At 37.3% G+C, this 21,332-nt stretch overlaps 1 non-coding gene across 1 annotated transcript; it reads left to right on the top strand.

Moving 5' to 3' along the window:
- The first annotated feature begins 1,119 nt into the window (after nt 1–1,119).
- On the top strand, nt 1,120–1,221 carry LOC122126663. Its single transcript, XR_006150994.1, has one exon. It is a non-coding gene; the product is annotated as a U6 spliceosomal RNA (small nuclear RNA).
- Nucleotides 1,222–21,332: the final 20,111 nt, after the last annotated feature.

Below are 21,332 nucleotides of genomic sequence, written 5' to 3'. Positions count from 1 at the left end.
GCCATCCCAATAACATTCTCAAAGTACTTCCTAATGATGACTTACAAAAAGTTGTTTTATATTACAACAAGGAAAACAATGCTACAAATAAGGAAAACCAATACATAAATATTAATGATTAATAAAATAAAAAAATTACCAGTTTCCAGTATTTGAAATGTACTACATATTCGATTTATTATTTTCTCATATTGTTGTACATTTAAAACTGCCTAAGTCTATGATGTTCAACAAGAATTTTAGAGGCTATGAGTAGCCTTTAAAGATTATTATTATTATTAAGATTATTATTTATGGTTCATCTCATCATTTGTATATGGCTTATACCATCATTTGTTCCTCACTAACATATAAAGTAAAGAAGCCTTTAAATTTTAACAGAAACTGTGCAGTTAATGTCTTAAATCTGCTTCTTTACACAAACACTTTGCAACTTCCCATTAGTAAAGTTTCTATAAACTCTGAAATGTACATATTTAGTACTATGTACCATGAATCTTAAATGCTTTATGAAAAAGTTTTACAACCTGCTAAATAGTCTTAATTTTGGCATATATGAGCAAATTCCCAAAATTAAACATATTTAAAACATTAAAACTTTTAACAAACCTTAACACTTTCTATAGTGTTCATTAGGGCAGGTTCCTTGTACAGAATAATTGAATTCCTCCTCCTACACATCTGTTGAACAACAAATATCTGGTATTATTTTGTTTTTGACATGTCAAACTTGACTTTATTCTTAAATGTGTTCTTATGTAAGAAATACATGGTTCTAAAATTTCACGACAATTCTTTTTTTTTTTTTTGTCGTTTGTGGGGCTTGAACTCTGGGCCTGGGCGCTGTCCCTCAGCTCTTCAGCTCAAGGCGAACGCTCTACCACTTGAGCTACAGCGCCACTTCCGGTTTTCTGGTGGTTTATTGGAGATAGGAGTCTCACGGTCTCTCCTGCCCGGGCTGGCTTTGAACGCGATCCTCAGATCTCAGCCTCCTGAGTAGCTAGGATTACAGGCGTGAGCCACCAGCGCCCGGCTTCACGACAATTCTTTTGAATTTAATTTTTGTGGAATTGTCTAGTTTAAGAAAATCAATTACACTTTATGTATAAAAAATGTTCTGTGCTCAATTCAGTAGCACATACACTAACATTGGAACAATAAAGAGAAGAATAGCCCCTGAATGAGGATGACACTCAACTTCGTGAAGCATTCTAGATTTTTAAAAGAACAGATGCTGGAGGGTATGTGGACAGAAGGGAACCTTAATGCATTGTTGTTGGGAGTTTAAACTTGTTCAAAGACTTTGGAAAGTAGTATGGCGGTTCCTCAAAAGACTACAATAGAGCGCCCCTAAGTCCCAGCAATCCCATTTTGGGCATTCACCCAAATGATCACAAACAAGACCATACTAAAACTACCAGCAAAACTATGTTCATTGCAGCATTATTTACCAAAGCTAAGATACAGAACAAAATCCGAAGCCCCACAGTAAACGAATGGATCAAGAAAATGTGTGTGTGTGTGTGTGTGTGTATGTGTGTGTGTGTGTGTACTGGAATTCTATGCCTCCATCAGAAAGAATGACATCACCCAGTTTGTTAGGAAATGGAAAGACATGGAAAAAATTATATTAAGTGAATTAAGCCAGGCCCAAAGAAGTGAAGTAAGCCAGGCCCAAAGAAAGATAAGTCCCATGGTTTCCTTAATTGCAATAACTAGTATGTGTCTGCTACAAGCAGAAAACATCATATAAGTTGATGTAAGGCAAAATGAACCCCAAGATAAGGATTCAAATGGTTTTTATTTCTTGCGATTGTTTCTAAGATATTTATAAGATGAATTCTTTGTTGCTTTGTATGTTCCTCCTGCAAGCGAAAGCCCCTGTTTTCACTGTGTTTGATGTTGGTATACTTTGTGCAGTGGAAGGGAAACACAAATCGTTTAAAAAGGGATGCAGGTGGACCCATTGCAACAATGAGATGAACAAGTCGTTATGTCAAAAAATGATTTTGGCCGGGTGTTGAGGGATGTGGACAGTGGGGGGGGGCTGGGGGGGGAGGGGTTGGTGGGTGTGGGGGGTGGGAGATGGGCAGGGATGGGAAGGGGAAACAAAGGAGGAGCAAGTGGACCCATTGCAACAATGAGATGTACAAGTTATTATGTCAAAAAATGAACTTTACAACTTTGGGGGGAGGAGGACAGGGTGGGGAAAGTGGGGGAGTATGGGAAGGGATGGGAAGGGGAAACTAAGGAGAGGCAACAATGCTTGATAAGAAATCTTGCCCATGTAATTGTAACTCCTCTGTCAGTATTCTCACAATAAAAAAAAATGTACTCAATAACTCACGCATGTAATTGTAACCCCTCTGTATGGCATTTTCACAATATAAAAAAAGAAACATAGGTCCTGTGGTATCCCTTATTTGCAATAACTAATGCATATCTGGGATAAGCAAAGAAGGTATGGTAAAGCGAAAAAAAGGAGTAGGCAACAATGCTTGATAAGAAATGTACTCTTTACATTTTCCATGTAATTGTAACTCCTCTGTATGGTATTTTCACAATTTAAAAAAAAAAAAAGGTCAAAAGCATGTGCATATGACTAGATAAGATGATGTTAAGGTAAATGAACCCCATGATAAGGACACAAGTGGTGTTTTATTTCTTCCTGTGGTTTCTAATATATTTATAATGTACGATGTGATTTTTTATATGTGCATCCCCCACAGTTAAACCTCTGTTTTCACTGTATCTGATGTTAGTGCACCTCCATCTTGTATATACACTTCTCTAATTTGGGGATGGAAAGGGAAAAAACAAAATGGTTAAATAAGGATACAATATGACCCATTGCAACAATGTGATGCACAAGAAAGTATGTTGAAAAACGAACTTTACAATTTAGGAGGGTGGGGGAGGGGAGTGTATTTGTGGAGGTGGGAGGGAAGGGATGGCGGGGGAAAACAAAGGAGGAGGTAACAATGCTTGATAGGAAATGAACTATTAATTTTTCATGTAACTGTAACCACTCTGTTTAGTACTTTTACAATAAAAAATATAAAAATGCTATGGGATGGAAGAGAATATTTCCCCTATTTTACCCATATAATATCATTAACAAAGAAATTATTGCAAAACACTGATATGCAGATATTTTGAATAAATGTGTGTTTGTGTATGTGTGTGTGTGTGTGTGTGCATGCCTGCGCATTTTCGTTCTCAGAGTTTGAATTCAGTGCATCAAGGTCCCCCTAGGCCATTCCTCTCTAGATTGATGAGCTACTATATAAGCTACATCTCCATTCTTGGCTCTTTGCTAGTTCATTAATTTTTTTTAATATTTTTATTATTTTTTATTGTGAACATACTGTACAGAGGGGTTACAATTACATGGGCAAGATAATGAGTACATTTCTTATCAAGCATTGCAGCCTCCTCCTTTGTTTACCCTTCACATCCCTTCCCAGCCTCCCCCCGCCCCCCCCCACGCCATCCTCCCCCCCACACCAAAGTTGTAAAGTTCGTTTTCGACATGACAACTTGTACTTCTCATTGTTGCAATGTGTCCACCTGTATCCTTAAACGACTTGTTTTTCCCCTTCTCTTCCACAAATTATACCGACATCAAATATAGTGAAAGCAGGGGTTATACTGTGTGTGTGTGGGGGGGGGGGGGGGATATACAAAGCAACAAAGAAATAATTTTAAAAATGCTTTAGAAAAAAATTCATGAAAAAAAAACATTTAAATACATATGTAAGGGTTCATTTTCCTAACATCACATTATCTGAACTTTTCTGCTTGACTCATACATATACTAGATATTGCAAATAAGGGAAACCATGGGACCTATGTTTCTTTGGGCTTGGCTTACTTCACTTAATATAAATTTTTCCAAACCTTTCCATTTCCTAACAAATGGGGCAATGTCATTCTTTCTGATGGAGGCATAGAATTCCATTGTAATTTTTTTAAATTAATCTCATTAATATTTTTTGTCCTGATTGGCTTCCAACGGTTATCCACAGATCTCAGGTTCCTGAGCAGATACCCGAGTAGACAGGATTACAGGTGTGACCAACCAGCACAAGGCTTTCAGAATAATTTAAAAAGTAGAAGAAAATTTACTTCATGGAGGCTTGTTTATCATCTCCCGCTTTTAAAGCATTTTGGAGTGATTATATGTGAATTTATTTCATTTTTGGATTCTTAAAAGACAGTAAGTGATGGAATTTAAACGTTTTAATCTTTTTTTTTTTTAATTGGTCATGCAGCATGAAATTTGGGCTTGGACGCTCTCCCTGCGCCTTTCGGGTGAAGGTGAGTGCTGTACCCCTTGAGCCACAGTGCCACTTCTGCTTTCCTAGTAGTTTATTGGAGATAAGAGTCTCACAGACTTTCCAGCCTGGGCTTGCTTTGAAGCGCATTCCTCAGATCTCAGCTTCCTCTGTAGCCAGGATTATAGGTGTGAGCCACCAGCTACTGGCTAGTTTTAGTACTTTTTTTAAAAAATATTTTTTGGGGGTCTGATCGTGGGGCCTGAACTCTGGGCCTGGGCACTGTCCCTCAGCTCTTCAGCTCAAGGCTAGTGCTCTACCACTTGAGCCACAGCGCCACTTCTGCCTTTTTTCTTTTTTGCTTATGTGGTGCTGAGGAATCGAACCCAGGGCCTCATGCATGCAAGGCAAGCGCTCTACCACTGAGCTACCTTCCCAGGCCTTTAGTACTTTTTAAAATGTATACTGGAACTGTGGAACAGAAGAAATTTGTCTCTCTTTAGACCTCAATTTATGAGCTCAGCTCTGAACATGATAACCCAATGTCACCAACACTGTGTTGAAGACAAAATGTGACAGAAAACAATTACCGTGGGCAATAATTGCTATGCTATTATTTCTTGGACAGGATGAATATTGAGTTGAGAGAGTAAGGGAATGGAGAGGATTTTGCCTGCTTTTTTATTGCTTACTTTTTGAAATTTTGAATCATTTCCTTCCCCACTGTGTGTCTTTGGGACATGCACTTAGTGCCTTTAATTACAATATTTCCTAACACTAAAATGGTAATAATATTAGAATTATAGCAAATGTTTTCTTAAGAATTAAGAGAAAAAAACTTGTGAAATACTTAACATAAACTTCTAGGAATAACAATTACAATTACATGGGCAAGATAATGAGTATATTTCTTATCAAGCATTGTTGCCTCCTTCTTTGCTTCTTGTTCCCATCCCTTCCCATCTCCTCCCACACTCCCCATCCCACCAACTCCCCCCCCCACCAAAGATGTAAAGTTCATTTTTTGACATAAGGACTTGTACACCTCATTATTAAAATGAGTCCACCTGCATCCCTATTTAAATGATTTGTTTTTTCCCTTCCCCTCCACAAGTTATACCAACAACAAATACAGTGAAAGCATGGGTTATACCATGGGGGATGGACATACAAATCAACAAAGAAATCATCTTATAAATGTTTGAAACAATTGCAATAAAGAAAGAAAAACAATTGAATCCTTATCTTGAGGTTCATTTCACCTAACATCAACTTATCTGACCTTTTCTGCTTGTCTCAGACATATACTAGTTTTTGCAAATAAGGGAAACCATGGGACCTATTACCTATGTTTTTTTGGGCCTGGCTTAATTCACTTAATATAATTTTTTCTAAGTCTTTCCATTTCCTAACAAATGAGGCAATGTCATTCTTTCTGATGGAGGCATAGAATTCCATTGTGTGTGTATATATATATATATATATATATATATATATATATATATATATATATATCTCACATTTTCTTCATCCTTTCATCTAGTGAGGGACATCTGGGTTTGTTTCATATTTTAGCCATGATAAATAATGCTTCAATAAACATAGTTGTGCTGGTAATGGACAAGAGTCTCATATCTAAAATATACCTGGAACCCAAAAAATTTAAATCCCCCAACGACAAATCGTCAAACAAACAACTGCCAAATAAATAAGTGAGCTAAAGACTTAGAAACTTTTCTGAAGAGGAAAAAAGTATGGCCAATAGACACGTGAAGAAATACTCAACCTCTCTAGCCATAAAAGAAACGCAAATCAAAACAACATTGAGATACCATATCACCCCAGTTAGAATGGCTATAATCATGAACTCTAAAAACAACAGATGCTGGTGGAGAGGTGGACAGAATGGAACCTTAATGCATTATTGTTGGGAGTGTAAACTTGTTCAACAACTTTGGAAAGTAGTATGGAGTTTCCTCCAAAGACTCCACATAGAGCTCCTCTATGATCCAACAATACCACTTTGGGGCATTTACCCAAATGATCACAAACTAGCCAGCAGTTTTTTTTTTAATATTAAATAGAATGCAATCAGTATTACAAAAGCCATTACATGTAATGAGAAACCAGAAGGCATGTTCTCTATTGACCATGCTCTGCTTCAAAGTCAGCCAGGTGGATAATTTCTCATGCTGTAAATCAAACTGGTTTTATTATGTCTTGACAGTATAAAAACATCAGGGACAGAATAATGAAGGAATGTTGTAGACTGAAGTGAAGTCCATATGAAAATGTGCAAAACTGATGAAAACGTAAAAGTCTCTGAGTAGTATATTGTGTTTTACATCATTTAAGTTAAATTTCAAAAATAGGGAAGACCTAGAGGAATGAATTCTCTTTTTGATAGCCAATCTAAGGTCCTTAGAAGATTGAACTCTTTCCTCATTCTTGTAGAGGCATCATCAGATGAGAGGAACTCTATTGTTTTTGTGCTTCTTTCCATTTATACTTCAGTTTGAAATCTGAACTACATGAGACTGAAAGAAACCTAGAAAAATTAGACACGAAGGCTTTGGAAAGAGCCATGAACGAAAAATAAATAAAATACATATAGCCTTGTAAAAGGTCTAACTAAATTTATTTATATAGTCTTAAGTGTAAACAAAAAATGATTAAACAATATAATATTATTGAAAATTGAAAAATGTTAGGAGTTGCTTAAATTTTTTCTTTCTACTATAATGAATTAAGTATTGATTTTGTATAGAGAGATTAAAGATGAGATTAACAAGAAACGATTAAAAATGGACAAAAGTTCTGAATAGACACGTTTTCCAAAAAGTCCTGAAAAGTGCCAGTGTGTTTACAAAGTTGTGTTTAATACCACTTCTATGCTAGATTAATGCTTTGTGAACAGAAGTCATTATAGAAATGCAATTGAAAATTACTATGATACTACTTCATAACTATAATAACTCTTATCAAAAAAATCAAAGGAACCAGTTGTGGTGAAAAGGCTTGTAATTCCAAGCATTTAGCAGTTTGGAGTAAGAGGATTTGAGTCTAAGGCCAGTCTGGGGTTCTGCACATTGTAAAAACCTGCCCTTAAAAAACTCAAAATGTAATAATGTTGGTGAGAGTGTGAGAAAAGGAAATTTTCTACACTCTTGGTCAAAATACAGGTTAGTATTCTCATTGTAGTAAGTAATTTGCAGTTTTCTGAAGAAATGCAAAGTTGAAATACCATCTGACACACCAATCATTTGATTATTTCTCTCTGGGTAACTCGAAAATATATCTGTAGTTGTTTGTTATTCACATTGTTCACAACAGCTGCCCAGATATAAATAGAAGTTAAGTGTTCAACAACAGACTAATAAAGCAACTGTGGTGCATGCACAAATATATTTTTATGTTTCATCTTTAAAATAGCAAGAGATTTCTCCAATTAGGCATAACTTACAATGACCTGAAAGATGTATTCTAAATGAAGAAAAATGTTGTCTTCTGATATTTGTAAAACTACACACACACACACACACAAACACACACACACACACACACATACACACACACCAACCTCAATCATTATGAGAGAAATTTTTTTTAAAGTAAAGCAAACTGGAATTGCTGGGGCATTTAGGTCACAATGTAGAAGATAGTAAATTTACAGGATGACCAAGTATACAATTTTAATGTACAACATGAGGATACAGAGGACAACACTGGCCTAAGATAGGAATGAAGCTAAATGAGTAGGAGTTATTCTTGCTAGTAGGGGCTGCTCTTTTAGATGTTCTTCCTTCAGTAATGGATGACATGAACGTAATACTTTAAATATACCTGCCTGTTTGCAAAAATAACAAACAAGGTAGCAATAATGTTGTATGCTCAACATAGAACAAAATGTCAAATTTAAATACATGAGATTATCCTAGATGTACACTAATAATTCCAAATAAGGGAAACCATGGGACCTATGTTTCTTTAAGTCTGGCTTACATAACTTAATATGGTTTTTTCCTAAGATCTTCCATATCACTACAAATGAGGTGGTATCATTCTTTCTGATGGAAGCATAGTATTACATGTGTGTGTGTGTGCGTGTGTGTGTGTGTGTGTGTGTGTGTGTGTGTGTGTGTGTGTGTGTGAGACATTCTCTTGATCCATTGATCTACTGAGGAGCATCTGGGTTGATTCCTTATCCTAGCTATGATAAATAATACTGTGATAAACATAATTGTTCTGGTAGCTTTAGTGTGATCTTGTTTGTGATCACTTGGGTAAATGCCAAGAAGTGGAATTACTGTGTAATAGGGGAACATTATTGTGTACATCAAGGATAATCTTAGTAGATGAGAAGAATAGCTCAATAGCTATGTACATATGAGGGTGTATGGTGATTCCAAGGGAAATGATCTCCAAGATACGTTATTTCTTGTTGTTCTAAATGTAATATGTGATTTCTTTTTATCCTTTTGTGTTTTCCACACCTATGGCTTATCCTCTGTAGTAACTGTATTTGATTTTGAAACCCTGGATATTGTAAATATGTTGATCCGAACTAGTTAAGGGAAAGGGAAAAAGCAAAATGGTGAGACAAAAGACAAAAGGGGTAACTTATGCAACAGTGATACTCACAAGACAATACGTTGGAAATAGTCTTGGGGGGGCATTGGGATGGAAGAGGGAGAAAAATGGGGGAAGGGATAACAAGTTATAAAAGAAATGAATTCATTATCTTACTTATGTAACTATAACCCCTCTGTACATTAACTTGACAATAAAATTTAAATATAAAACATAAAATACATGATAGCAAGCAGCAATACAGGAGATGTGAGTGGGGAAATACTGTACTATACAAAGAAGAGTAAAACAGCTGTTGAGAGCAGTAATTTGACTTTAACATAGGAACTAATAAACTAGCATGCAGATTTTCAGCCTCATGTCAGTCACTAAAAAGGGAAAACAAAATGTACAATCAGTAAACCAATAGAGATAAAATAGAAAACTAAACAATTAAGGTGAACAGATGACTTGGACCAAGAATAAAAAATGACACAATTAGTAAACAAATAACAAGCTGGTAAGTTATAAAATATTACTAATAATTCTAGTAATGTTTTCTTAACCTCACAACTTGTTGGAACTATACTTCAAATCACAGTTTAATAGTATATCATTTTAAAATTAGGTTACTTCTTATTGATTTCTTAATATTGAATGTTTAATATATAATTTTAATTTCAGTAGCTATAGAAAAGAAAGTGAAACTAAGTTTAATAATATATAGCATGAATTGTAAAATTGAGAAGCATTAGAACTTAAACGAATAACATCATTATTGTTTCATTTCTGTGAATTAATGTAATAATTCAAAGTGTTTTCTACACTGTGCCCTCATCTTAACATCAAATAATAAATTATTGCACATGACTTGGTATTAGGTGGAAGGGTTCAGCACTGTGGTAATATTCACACCACACAGTACATCAGAGTTTGACTCCTCTCATCTAGCTTAAATTGTGGAAATTTGATTTCTACATGCATGTTAAATTCTTGCCAAAGTGACATCTATAAAATTATAAACAATTATGTATATGAAGAGTGTTTCCGATGATACTTAAAAGTCACATTCATTAATTAAATTTTATTGTTTTCTACCAAATAATTATTTATAGAGAGACTGAATTTCTGAGTTGAGGATTATTTTATATCCCTGCCATTGTTTCTATAGTTGGACTTAATTTTCCATAAAGGGTTAAGTGTATTATATTGGATATATGAAGGTAAACTGAATGTTTATTCTATCAATATTTTGCCACTTGTTTAATCCCAAGTTTAAATTATCCATATGTTTGAAGTAATGAAAATAACAAAGATATAAAAAAGATAAATCAGTGTGTAGTTGATAAGTATCTTCACCTTTATTTTGATAGTTGGCCCTCTTTTACACTACAGAATATTATAAGGAAAATGTGCTCAAGGCTGACCACAACTGCAGAATATTATGGTTTGGTCTATCATAAGAGAAGGAAGAATGGGGTACCTTCCTTCCAAAAGTCTGCTCCCAGGGATGTGATCTGTTTTACGTTGGTCACTTGAAAATGAACATTTTTCACAGTCAACCTTGAAAAGCCATCTTGATAGACCATATATTAAGTGGTTACATTGGATTATCCATGGCTTTGCAAGGATGCCGGATTGCCTCATTTTGAGACAATTAAAACAGGAATTTATTCAGCTGTTCTTTGTATCTTTAGGAAAAAACCCATTGACTCTAGGCCTGGGGATCAAAGGGGTCCAGAGAAGCTACTACCGTGAATAGTAATCCTAGGCCTCTAAAAACAAAATAAAGCAAAACTCCAGTAGGAACAGCAACTCAGTGCAACTATCACAGCCTACATGAAGTCAGGCAAAATATGGAAGCTGAGAGTCATTTATCAGATAACTAATATATTTTTATGAGGCACACTGAAATAAGACTTCAGAGAGAGGGTCAAAAGACTGATCAGAGAGACTAAAATTGGTCACAAGAAGATTGGAAAATACAATTCCTTGTACAGCAAATAAATCTTAGAAAGCCTGTGCATATAAGAACAAGACAGCAGACCAAATTCCAGATATGTGCATTCTCTTAGAGGTCAGCTTAATGAATTATCAATGGAAATCTTTGCATTCTTAAATATTTGACCACATGTAGGAGAAGGCCAATTTCTGAAGAGAAAGAAAACGTCATCACTCAGTTACAAGGTCCAATATCACATTAGGAAGGAATCAAGCACAGATTTGTAATAAAAAGAGAAAAAATATTCCAAATGAGGGTTTCATTTGTTTTGATGTAACAGTTTCTGATTTATGTGCTAGCAAATACCATACAATTGATCCATTCCCACAGCTGAGTTGATATTTACTGCAGTATTCCCACATGAAGGAAAAGAGAAAATTTACAAATGTCTGATGAAATGACTTGAGGGTGAAGTGTTCTATTAGTGATATCTGAGGTTTAGACATAGATGAAGAGGGGGATTTTCTTTTTTAAAAATCCCCCATTTTTAGCCTGGTGCCAGAGGCTCACAGCTTTAATCCTAACTACTCAGGAGGCTGAGAACTGAAGACTGCTTTTCAAAGCCAGCCTGGCAGGAAAGTCCCTGAGACTCTTATCTCCATTTGAGTTGAAGAGCTCAGAGACAGTACACAAGCCCAGACTTAAAGCCCCTCGACCAAGACCAAAAACAATCTCCCTTTTGTGGGACTGCCTACATCTTTTCCTATCATTCAACAAAGAAGCCATTTTATCACCCACAACATTTAAATCCTGTCCTAGCTACTGCAAATACAATGGTTTGTTATCTTATGTCAAAAAGTTCATATTTTCGGGATCCAATACCAGCAGTGGTAACATTTTTTTCCAGTCCTTGAACTCTGGGCCCGGGCCCTGAACATGGTTATGCTTGTAGCGTTAATGTGAGCTTGTTTATTTATTGGATTACTGCCCATGAGGGGAATTAAGGGGTCATAAGAGAGATCTATTTTTAGTCTTTTGAGGAAACTCCATACTGCATTCCAGAGGAGTGGAACAAGTTTAACTTCCCACCAACAGTGTAATAGAATTCCCAATTGGAGACGGGTGCTGGTGGCTCACGCTTGTAATCCTTACTACTCAGGAGGCTGAGATCTGAGGATCATGGTTCAAAGCCAGCCCAGGGAGGTTACGAATTGTCTACACCCACGGCAGCATTTGTTATTATTAGTTTTCTTGATAATGGCCATTCTAACTGGGAAGGGGTAGAATCTGTCTTATTTACTTGTAGATTTGTAGGCACCTTCTAGCTACCATAAATGAATGAATCCATGAAACCTGTATTTTTCTGTGTCTGCATTCCTTTCTCTTAGCATAATTTTCCCAAGCCTTTCATTTTCCTTAAAACTGGTGAAAAGTCATCCTTTCTAATGGGTGAATAGAATTCCATTGTGTGTTTCTGTGTGTGTGTGTGTGTGTGTGTGTGTGTGTGTGTGTGTGTGTGTGTGTAAGATGACTATAGGCCCATGAGTTCATTTCTAAGCCTACTTTTTCATCTGTAATTCTCTAATTTCATATTAAATTTGTATTGCTTTCTCTACTGCATTGAAGAATATTGTTGGGATTTTGATGGGTAGTGCATTGTCAATTGTTTGGGGGCAGAAGTGCAGTTTTCACAATTTTATTTGTGAAAGCATTGAAAGATTTTGCATTTCCTTGAATCTCCTTCAATTTCCCTTTTTATATTTTTAAATTTTCACAGTAGAGGTCCTTCACATTTTTGGTTAAATTAATTCATAGTTTTGTTGTTGTTGTTGTTTTGTTTTGTTTAGATTTGAGTTGATTTTGAGGCTAATACATATGAGGTTATTTTTTGGATTTCAACCTGGACGTTCCCATTGTTGGTAACAAAGAAAGACTACTGATTCTTGTGGGTTTTATACCCTTGCTACATTGCTAAAGGTTAGCAACACCTTTACTAACTTGAGGAAGGTAGGTATAGGGTCTCTAAATACAGGATCATTTCATCATTACAAAGGGATCGTTTTACTTCTTCCTTATTTGGATCCCTGTTATGTTTTTCTCTTGCCTATTGCTCTTGCTAGAATGTCCACTACTATATGGAAGAGTAGTAGAGAGGGTGGACATCATTGTTTCATTCCAGATTTTATTTTATTATTTTTTGAGTTTGCAAAATCTGGTTTAATTCAAACTGAGGAGCACATTGTGAAAATACATATGCATAAAAATCTAATAAATGCTAGATAAACAACATATTACTTTACAATAGAATAACCACAAATTTGAAGGCTCAAATTGAGTCTGTCAGTTGTAAACACAATTTTATATTTGGCTCAAATGGCTACTGAATTTCAAATGGTGCCAAGTTCCTCCAAAGCACCTCTTGACCCCCTCAGCCTTGGGCAGAGTTTCACCACAGTCTCAGTCAAAATCCCAGTCATCCCATCAACTCTTGGGGCCAATGGAATCATTGGTACCCAAACACAACTGGAGGCCAGGGATTTCCAGTGGCCAAAAGTTATTGCACAGAGAACTCCATTCTAAGCCAGACTCATGGCTAAGAAGGTGTGAGATTAACCCTTTAAACAGTGGTGTAGCATTAACCTGGTCTATGTTAAGAAATAGCTCCTTAGTGTAATGTAGTAATTACTAGTTATCACACCAACAGAAAAAGGCAACATGGGAGCTTCACATTAACTGGGTCTGGCTTCACTCACGTAGAGTGATTATTTTATTTTAGACCTAAGAGAAAATGAGTTCATAACAGTCATTTCTTCACATAAGATTTGTGTAGCATTAAAATTGTTTAACGCTAATGATGAGGCCATGCAGGTAAAAAATGTGTGATTCTTCTCTGCCAAAACAGAAACACCCCATTTCGACTCCTGTCCAGTTTCCAATATATATATATATATATATATATATATATATATATATATATATATATATATATATATATATATATATATATATACATACATACATACACCTGTTATTGCACATCTTTCACACAAATCTGTGTATGTATTTTATATAATATATATTTAAATACATTACACATAAAAAGACTATGGCACTTTACAGAATACATGTTTAACAAAGATCATTCATTACACCACAAATGTTTGAAATGATACAAAACCCTTAAATCATTTAATGTAACATTGTGAATTAAAACACAGGTTTAAAGCTTCCACAGACTCCAAGACAAATATTTCTGCTTTAGAATTTATTGAGAAGCCCAGCTTATCACAAATCTTTAAGCAACAGATGCAAGAAAAATTAATAAGACTTTTCTGGTATTAGCAATTGTTTTATTAGAAAAATAGTTGTGGGTCAAGTGGTTTTTAAAGAGCTGTGTAGAAGAGTTTTAGTCTAGACTTCATTCCAGATTTTAATGTCTTCATGTGTCCACTGTTATGTACATTCTTTGTCATATGCATACTCTGTATAATATTGAGGAAAGTTGCATGCATTCCTAGCTTCTCAGACTTTTTAATCATGTAGGGGTATTGGAGCTTATTAAAAGATTTCTAAATCCATATAAAGATCATGTGGTTCTTGTCCCTGCTTCTGCTGATGGTGTGTGTTACATTCATTGACAAGTATGTTGAATCCAATTGTACCCTACGATGAATCCTGTTCATTATACCTCAAGCAGCACCATTGGTTGTTACTGGAAGTAACGGTTACTGGATGTGGAAACTGATCCCAGGAGAGGAGTGGAACATAGAGGAATGACAAAGTTCAAGTTAATATGTGATTTCCTTTTTACTGTACAAGAAAACAATCCCAAGGTTTGAAGGAAACTCTGTCCCTGACTTTTTCGAGTGTGTTATTTACTCATATAAAACTTTTCTGTAAACTTTTAGTTGTGTATTACAAAAAGAAATAATGTGTTATTTGAAGGCCAGCATAGAACAAAAAGAAATAACGTTGTTTTAAAAGTGTTCTACTGCAAAGAAACAAAGACATGGAAATTTTAAAGTGCCTTATGCATGGATATTTCATTCCTGAGATCATCCTTTTGTTGTAGGAGTCAGTTATCAATTACTTAGTATGGTCCTGAGTTCTCCTTAGCAATAAGGATTCCAAAAAGCAGGATCCAGTGAGTATGATCAACAAAAGGAGCCCCTTCTCTTAAAGGAGTATTCTTTTAAGAAGGGTCCCATAGAAATATCTGTGTTGCTTTTGTTTGCTTGTTTAGTTTGTGCTGGTTGTGGAGCTTGAACCCTGAGGGTGGACCTTGTTCCTGAACAGTTGCCTTTCCTGCCCACCTGCCCCCAAAGCCAATACTCTACTGTTGAGCCAAAACTCCACTTCTGGATTTCGGGCGTTTAATTAGAGATAAGAGTTTGACAGACTCTCCTGCCTGGGTTGACTTTGAACTAAGCTAGTAAGAAAGCTATGTGATATCAACTGTATAGACTTCTCTTTTGAAATAAGAAATATTAGATGAAGTTTATTGTAAAGCTAATATTTGACAATTTTTAAAATAAGAGATTATGTCCAGCAAAAAAGCCATAACTTAAATAATTCAGCAAAAGTAGGTACACTGAATAATTTTGGAATTATTTTTTCTGCTTGGAAAGATTATTGAACTTGTCGTTCCTTTTGTGGAAACTCAAAGTCACATTTCACTTTTTTTGTTGGTCGTGGGGATTGAACTCTGATCCTGGGCATTATTCCTCGGCTCTTCAACTCAAGTTGAGCACTCTACCACTTTAGCTCCAGCACCACTTCTGGGATTCTGGTGGTTAATTGAAGAAAAGGGTCTCATAGACTTTCCTGACCAGGCTGGTTTTGAACCACAATCCTCTAGTCTCAATCTCCTGAGTAGCTAGCATTACAGGCATGAACCATCAGCACCTGGCTCATATTTGCATTTATGCGCACTTAATGACACTATGTAGACAAAGTATGGAAACTTGAAACAAATGATGACATTGCAGCTTTTCAGAAAAATTGAGGTAGCAATAAATATGTCCTCCTTTTCCATGTTGTTACATTAATGACTCATGGGACCCTTACATTAGCATCCTCTGCCATCTGTATAGTTTTATTTAGTATCAGGAAATGTTCATAGAGAAAAATAGAAAGACAGATTTTTAGAAAGCAAAGGTGATTGAGTAGGAAAGAACAGCAGAGAAGGAGATACATTTATCACACAGATATTAAGAACTACCCTAAGAGATTTAGACTGCTAAACGCAATGAGGAATAAGCTTAGTTGATAACTAGTTCTTCAATAACCAAAAATGGTTCTCAAGAACAGTTTCTGGTACACCTTAGTTACTATCATTTATTCCTTCCATCGAGTTATTCCTTCTGTTCTGTCACAACTGTTAATTAGCCTCTGCGTTTTTGGTACCATGATTGACCAAAAAGATTTCCAAATGTCACTTAGACTATCCTTCTCTCTGTGATTAGCAGTGACCACACAAAATCCTGGCATCAGTTGCTTTGACCTAATGACCAAAACTTTTTTTTCAACAGAGTATGCTATTATAAGTAAAGTACATGAATAAGGGACTATTGTCAGGTGTCAGTATGGAAGGAGCAATTATATATTGAAAGTATGGTTTCTTTATTTTGCATTTGCTAACTAAATGGTTTTTTTTTAATTGTGAAAATACTGTACAGAGGAGTTACAATTACATGTGGGCAAGATAATGAGTACATTTCTTATCAAGTATTGTTGCCTCCTCCTTTGTTTCCCCTTCCTATCCCTTACCATCCCTCCCATCTCTACCGCCCCCCCACCGCCAAAATTGTAAAGTTCGTTTTTCAACATAACGACTTGTACTTCTCGTTATTACAATGGGTCCACCTGTATCCCTATTTAAACGATTTGTTTTTTTTTTCCATTCCCCTCCACAAATTATACCAACATTAAATACAGTGAAAGCAGGGGTTATATCGTGTGTGGGGGGACACACAAAGCAACAAAGGAATCATCTTATAAATATATTAGAAACAGTCACATGAATGAAAAAATATTTGAATACTTTTTTTTATTGCCAGTCCAGGGGCTTAAACTCAGGGCTAGGGAATTATTCCTGGGCTTTTTTTTTCTCAAGGCTAGCACTCTACCACTTGAGGCACAGCACTACTTTCAGTGTTTTTCTGTTTATGTGGTACTAGGGAATTGAACCCAGGGTTTCATGCATGCTAGGCAATCACCGTACCATGAAACCACATTCCCAGAATCTTAAATGAATTTCTTAAGAAGGCATGATATTTTGATTCTGTAACTATGTATCATAATTTTGGCCAGGTGCTAGAAAATGATGTAGAAAACAGTTCAATATGAGAAGTCCAGTAAGGCAGGATGGAAAATGAATAACCGTCATGGTCTAGCCAGGGTACAGAGGAGCTTATGTCATGGAGCTGTTTCAACAGGCTGAGCGAGACAGCTCCTGAGCCACAGCCCACCTCCAGAATGAGAGGGCCACCATGGGTTCTAGCCACATGGAGACAATGGGCCACCTCCTCCAGCACACATTCAACCAGTTCATGTGAGAGAGAGGGAGAAAGAAAGTGAGAAGTACACCTAAACCCTGTGCCGGTGGCTCAGAACTCTAATCCCAACTACACAGGAGTCTGAGAAATGAGGATCATGGTTCATAGCCAGCCCGGGAAGGAAAGTCTGTGAGACACTTATCTCCAAAGATCCACCAGAAAACTGAAAGTGGTGCTGTGGGCTCAAGTGGTAGAGCGCTAGTCTTGAGCTGAGGAGCTCCTGAACAGCGTCCAGACCTAGAGTTCAAGCCCCATGACTGACAAGAAGTGGACTTCCCACTACAAAAAGTGGACTGAATAGCACCCATTTAACTAGGGAGCATGGTACAGAAGTCAGGCCTAGCTTCCTGTGAACTTGAGGTCATAAGTAGGTCATCCAGCTTCTCCATGCTTTGTTTTCCCCAGTTGCAAAACTCAACACAGTGAAGGATACCCTTCCTCATGTGGATAGGGTAATGATGAAAGAGAGCCATGTTTTATTTCATAATCCCACACCGGTTGCCCCATTAATAACAGGGGCCACCTGAACGCTTTCCAGGTATCTTCCTGTCATATGCTCACAGAATTGTCGAGAACATTACCTGAAGGCCACTCCCTCTGTGCCTAGCCATGTTTCAGAGATCTCTCTATATAAATCCCTTGTTTCCTCACAACTGTCCTGTGAAGAGACTGAATTCCAATGGTTGTGGCCCTACCCAGAGCTTTATCTGTGGTCAAGAATCGGCTGCCATGGACTAAGAGTTTGTGATATCCATCTAAACTGATGACTGAGCATGGCTCTACATGTCTACCATCCCAACTACAGAGGACCAGGACTGGTGGAGCATACATGTCACAGATAGGAGGACCGCCTGAGCTCAGCCCAGCCTGAGCATATATTGTTTCTCAGAAATGCACAAGACAGAAAGGTGGCTCCTCAGAGCCAGGGAGAGGAAACAAGCAGGGGGTCATGGTGCTCTCAGAGGGGTTTCTGACCCGAGTTGGGAATGGTATTGGGGCGGCCACTCACCTGTGCTGCTGGGAGACGCTGTTGGCAGATGATCCAGGTAGAGCAAGCAGGGATGGCGGTGGCATGGCAGACACATGGACCCAGAGCAGAGGACCAAGGGCAGGGACCAGGTCAGGGCCATAGGCCCGCTGAGATTTGAAATCCAGCACCACAGGAAGGTGGGTAGGAGGGTGGGACATATCAATTTCCTACTATTCTCTAAAGTTACCTTGAGTCTCTTGCTCACCACTCAGCCACCTCTACCTGCCTTAACTGCTGGTAGTGGTGTACTAAAAGAGGAAATCCAGGTGTTACCAGGCATTATGGAATGTGGGCGTTGCCACCTTTCTTGTATCCCATTGGTCAGAAAGAAACATGAAATAATGGGGGTGTGGCTAGTATCCTGTGATGCAATCAGCATGGGCAGAATCAAGTTGACAGGGGCTCTCCCAGCCCTTTTCCCAGGGAACTCTGTCCCATTCAGTTGGGGACAAGAGGGAGACCGCTTTAGCTGGATGGCTGCACAGATTGTTGTTTATGTCTGTTTGTTGCCAGTCCCGAACCTTGATCTCAGGATCTGGGCACAGTCTCTGAGCTGCTTTTGCTCAAGGCTGGCCCTCTACCACTGGAGGCACAGGGCTTCTGTCTTTGTTGGCACTGAAGTTGGACAGGGTCTCAAGGACTTTCCTCCTGAGGGTGACCTTGACCATGATCCTCCCATCACAGCCTTGTAAACGTCAAGGAGGAATGTTGAGAGCCACTGGTGCCTGCCTAATCATTGGTCTTGCTGATGTTCTTGGACAGAACAGTGAGTTCCCTATTCTCGGGTTTAAGTGGGGGGAGCTAGAACCCAAAGTTCAAATCCTGGGGCTGCCACCTCCAAATGGCAGGAGATCCTAAGACACTCATTCATATCCATATGAATACAAATAGGATGGGATGTATGTCATGATTGAATGGGCAGTTCTTGAATGATTCTAGGATAAAATTGTACATAATTATATTATAGGACACTATTCAATTTTATTTAATACTTTATTAAGCATTTACACAATCACATTCATAAAATGGAGGAATAATGAAATACCTAAGAATTGGGCCTCACATACTATAAAGGTGCCATTTTTCTGCCAGGACTGGGATTTGAACTCATGGTCTGGGTAACAGTGTTGTACTGTGTAGGAAGGGGAATCTGGCCTCCTTGAAGTCAAGAAATTCAAGTCTGTTCCTTAGGCCTGAAATCGGCCCCCACCTATTCATGTACAATTTAAATATATGATTTATATTTATATTTATATACATACGTTCACTCCATATTGCATTCAGTGTAGTTATTGTATTTTTTGTTTTATTTATGTATTGACCATTTATTTATTGATTATTATGACACATAGAACGTTGGTTACATTGATTACATAGGATATAAGCCTGCATATGTATTCCATTTCATACCTGACACCAGGACATTCACAGAAAAGGAAAACGTGTCAGCATCAGCTTCTTACTCAACGATTCATTGTTTGGGAGTGCTGGTATCTGAACTCATGGCCTACAGGGCCAAATTCATGAATGGTTGAGTGTGAACACATCCTCCTGGGGCAAACTGAGCTGACCGGCTGTTCCCAGGACCTGAGATCGAGCCCAGGAGTTAACAAAATATGAACAGATTGACATGCAGATGACAGTATACTAATAAATATATATCTTTATAGAGTGCCAGCGATGTCTATACGTTATTCAGTTATAAGACTACATTCCTACCAATTCTTGGGTATTTATTATGCGTCCATGTAATTAATGTTAATGTGTTCATCCTTACACTATTAATGAAATCAAGCAGTGTCCTGAAATTATTGTGTTCCTGTAAATAATAATATTCTTTTTATGCTTCATAAATATTAAATAAAATCAATCAGACTCCTGATAACACTCTGTCTAATTTTATAGGAGCATCATGATTAACTCATTCAACTGTGACACTGACAAAAATCCATTGTTATTCCTATGGATGAGAACCAGTTTCTTAGTATTTCCTGCCATTGGTTGGTCAGGTCCTATGTTGCCACGTGAGCCTATGGCTTCCCTAATAGTCCGCCAACCTTCAGCAATGTAAGGTGAAGTACCCTTTGCAACAGTGTCATTCAGACCTAGGAAGGTCACCGTGCAAAGGAAGAAAACGTAAAAAGGCCACATTTTTTCTGTGCATTGTTTTCCCTGAAAGGCCTGATTCCATTAGCAGCTGTGGGTCAAGTGGCTACATCCCAGCCTAGAGTGATCAAAGCTGAGGTAGAATTGCCACTACCTGAGTTCAAGCCCTGTGCTTGACAAAATAAAAATAAACCATACAAACATACATACATGAATACATACATACATACATATACACATTAAAAATATTTAAAATATTATGAAGATCCGTGGCTTGTAATTCTTGCCATTTTTTCTGCCAGGCCTGGGATTTGAACTCAGGGTCGGGGGAAATCTGCAGCACATTGGGGGATGGGAAGATCACCATGCTGGAAGACAATAAAGAAATGCCTGTTCCTAGGGCCTGAATTCTAAAATAATATTCGTATACATTTTAAAAACATGATTTATATTTACATGCAAATGTTTACTGTATGTTGTGGTTAGTGTATTCATTTTTTATGTTTTATTTATTTCTTATGCATTTGAGTGAGTATGATTACACATATAACATTTTTTGCATCCTCTTACATAAGACATAGATTTGCTTATGTATTCTACATCATTCCTGAGGCCCAGGACATTCACCGATAAGGAAAACAGTGGGACAATTGGGTTTTCGCACAGGATTAAGTTTTTGCCAGTTCTGTGCCTTGAACTCAGGGTCTGACAGGCCCACTTCATGAAAGGGTAAATGTTAGCACACCAGTCTGATGCAAGTGAAGTTGGTGGGCACATTTGAGGACCTGAGATCAAGCCGAGGAACGGCCAATATATAAACAGATAGATGTTTAGATTGCAGTGTGTGTGTG

This window comes from Dipodomys spectabilis, unplaced genomic scaffold (genome assembly GCF_019054845.1).
Source record: "Dipodomys spectabilis isolate Male_0828 unplaced genomic scaffold, ASM1905484v1 ptg000287l, whole genome shotgun sequence".
Lineage (NCBI taxonomy): Eukaryota > Metazoa > Chordata > Mammalia > Rodentia > Heteromyidae > Dipodomys > Dipodomys spectabilis.
The sequence above is the reverse complement of the archived record's forward strand: the minus strand, read 5'-3'. Positions and strand labels throughout refer to the sequence as shown.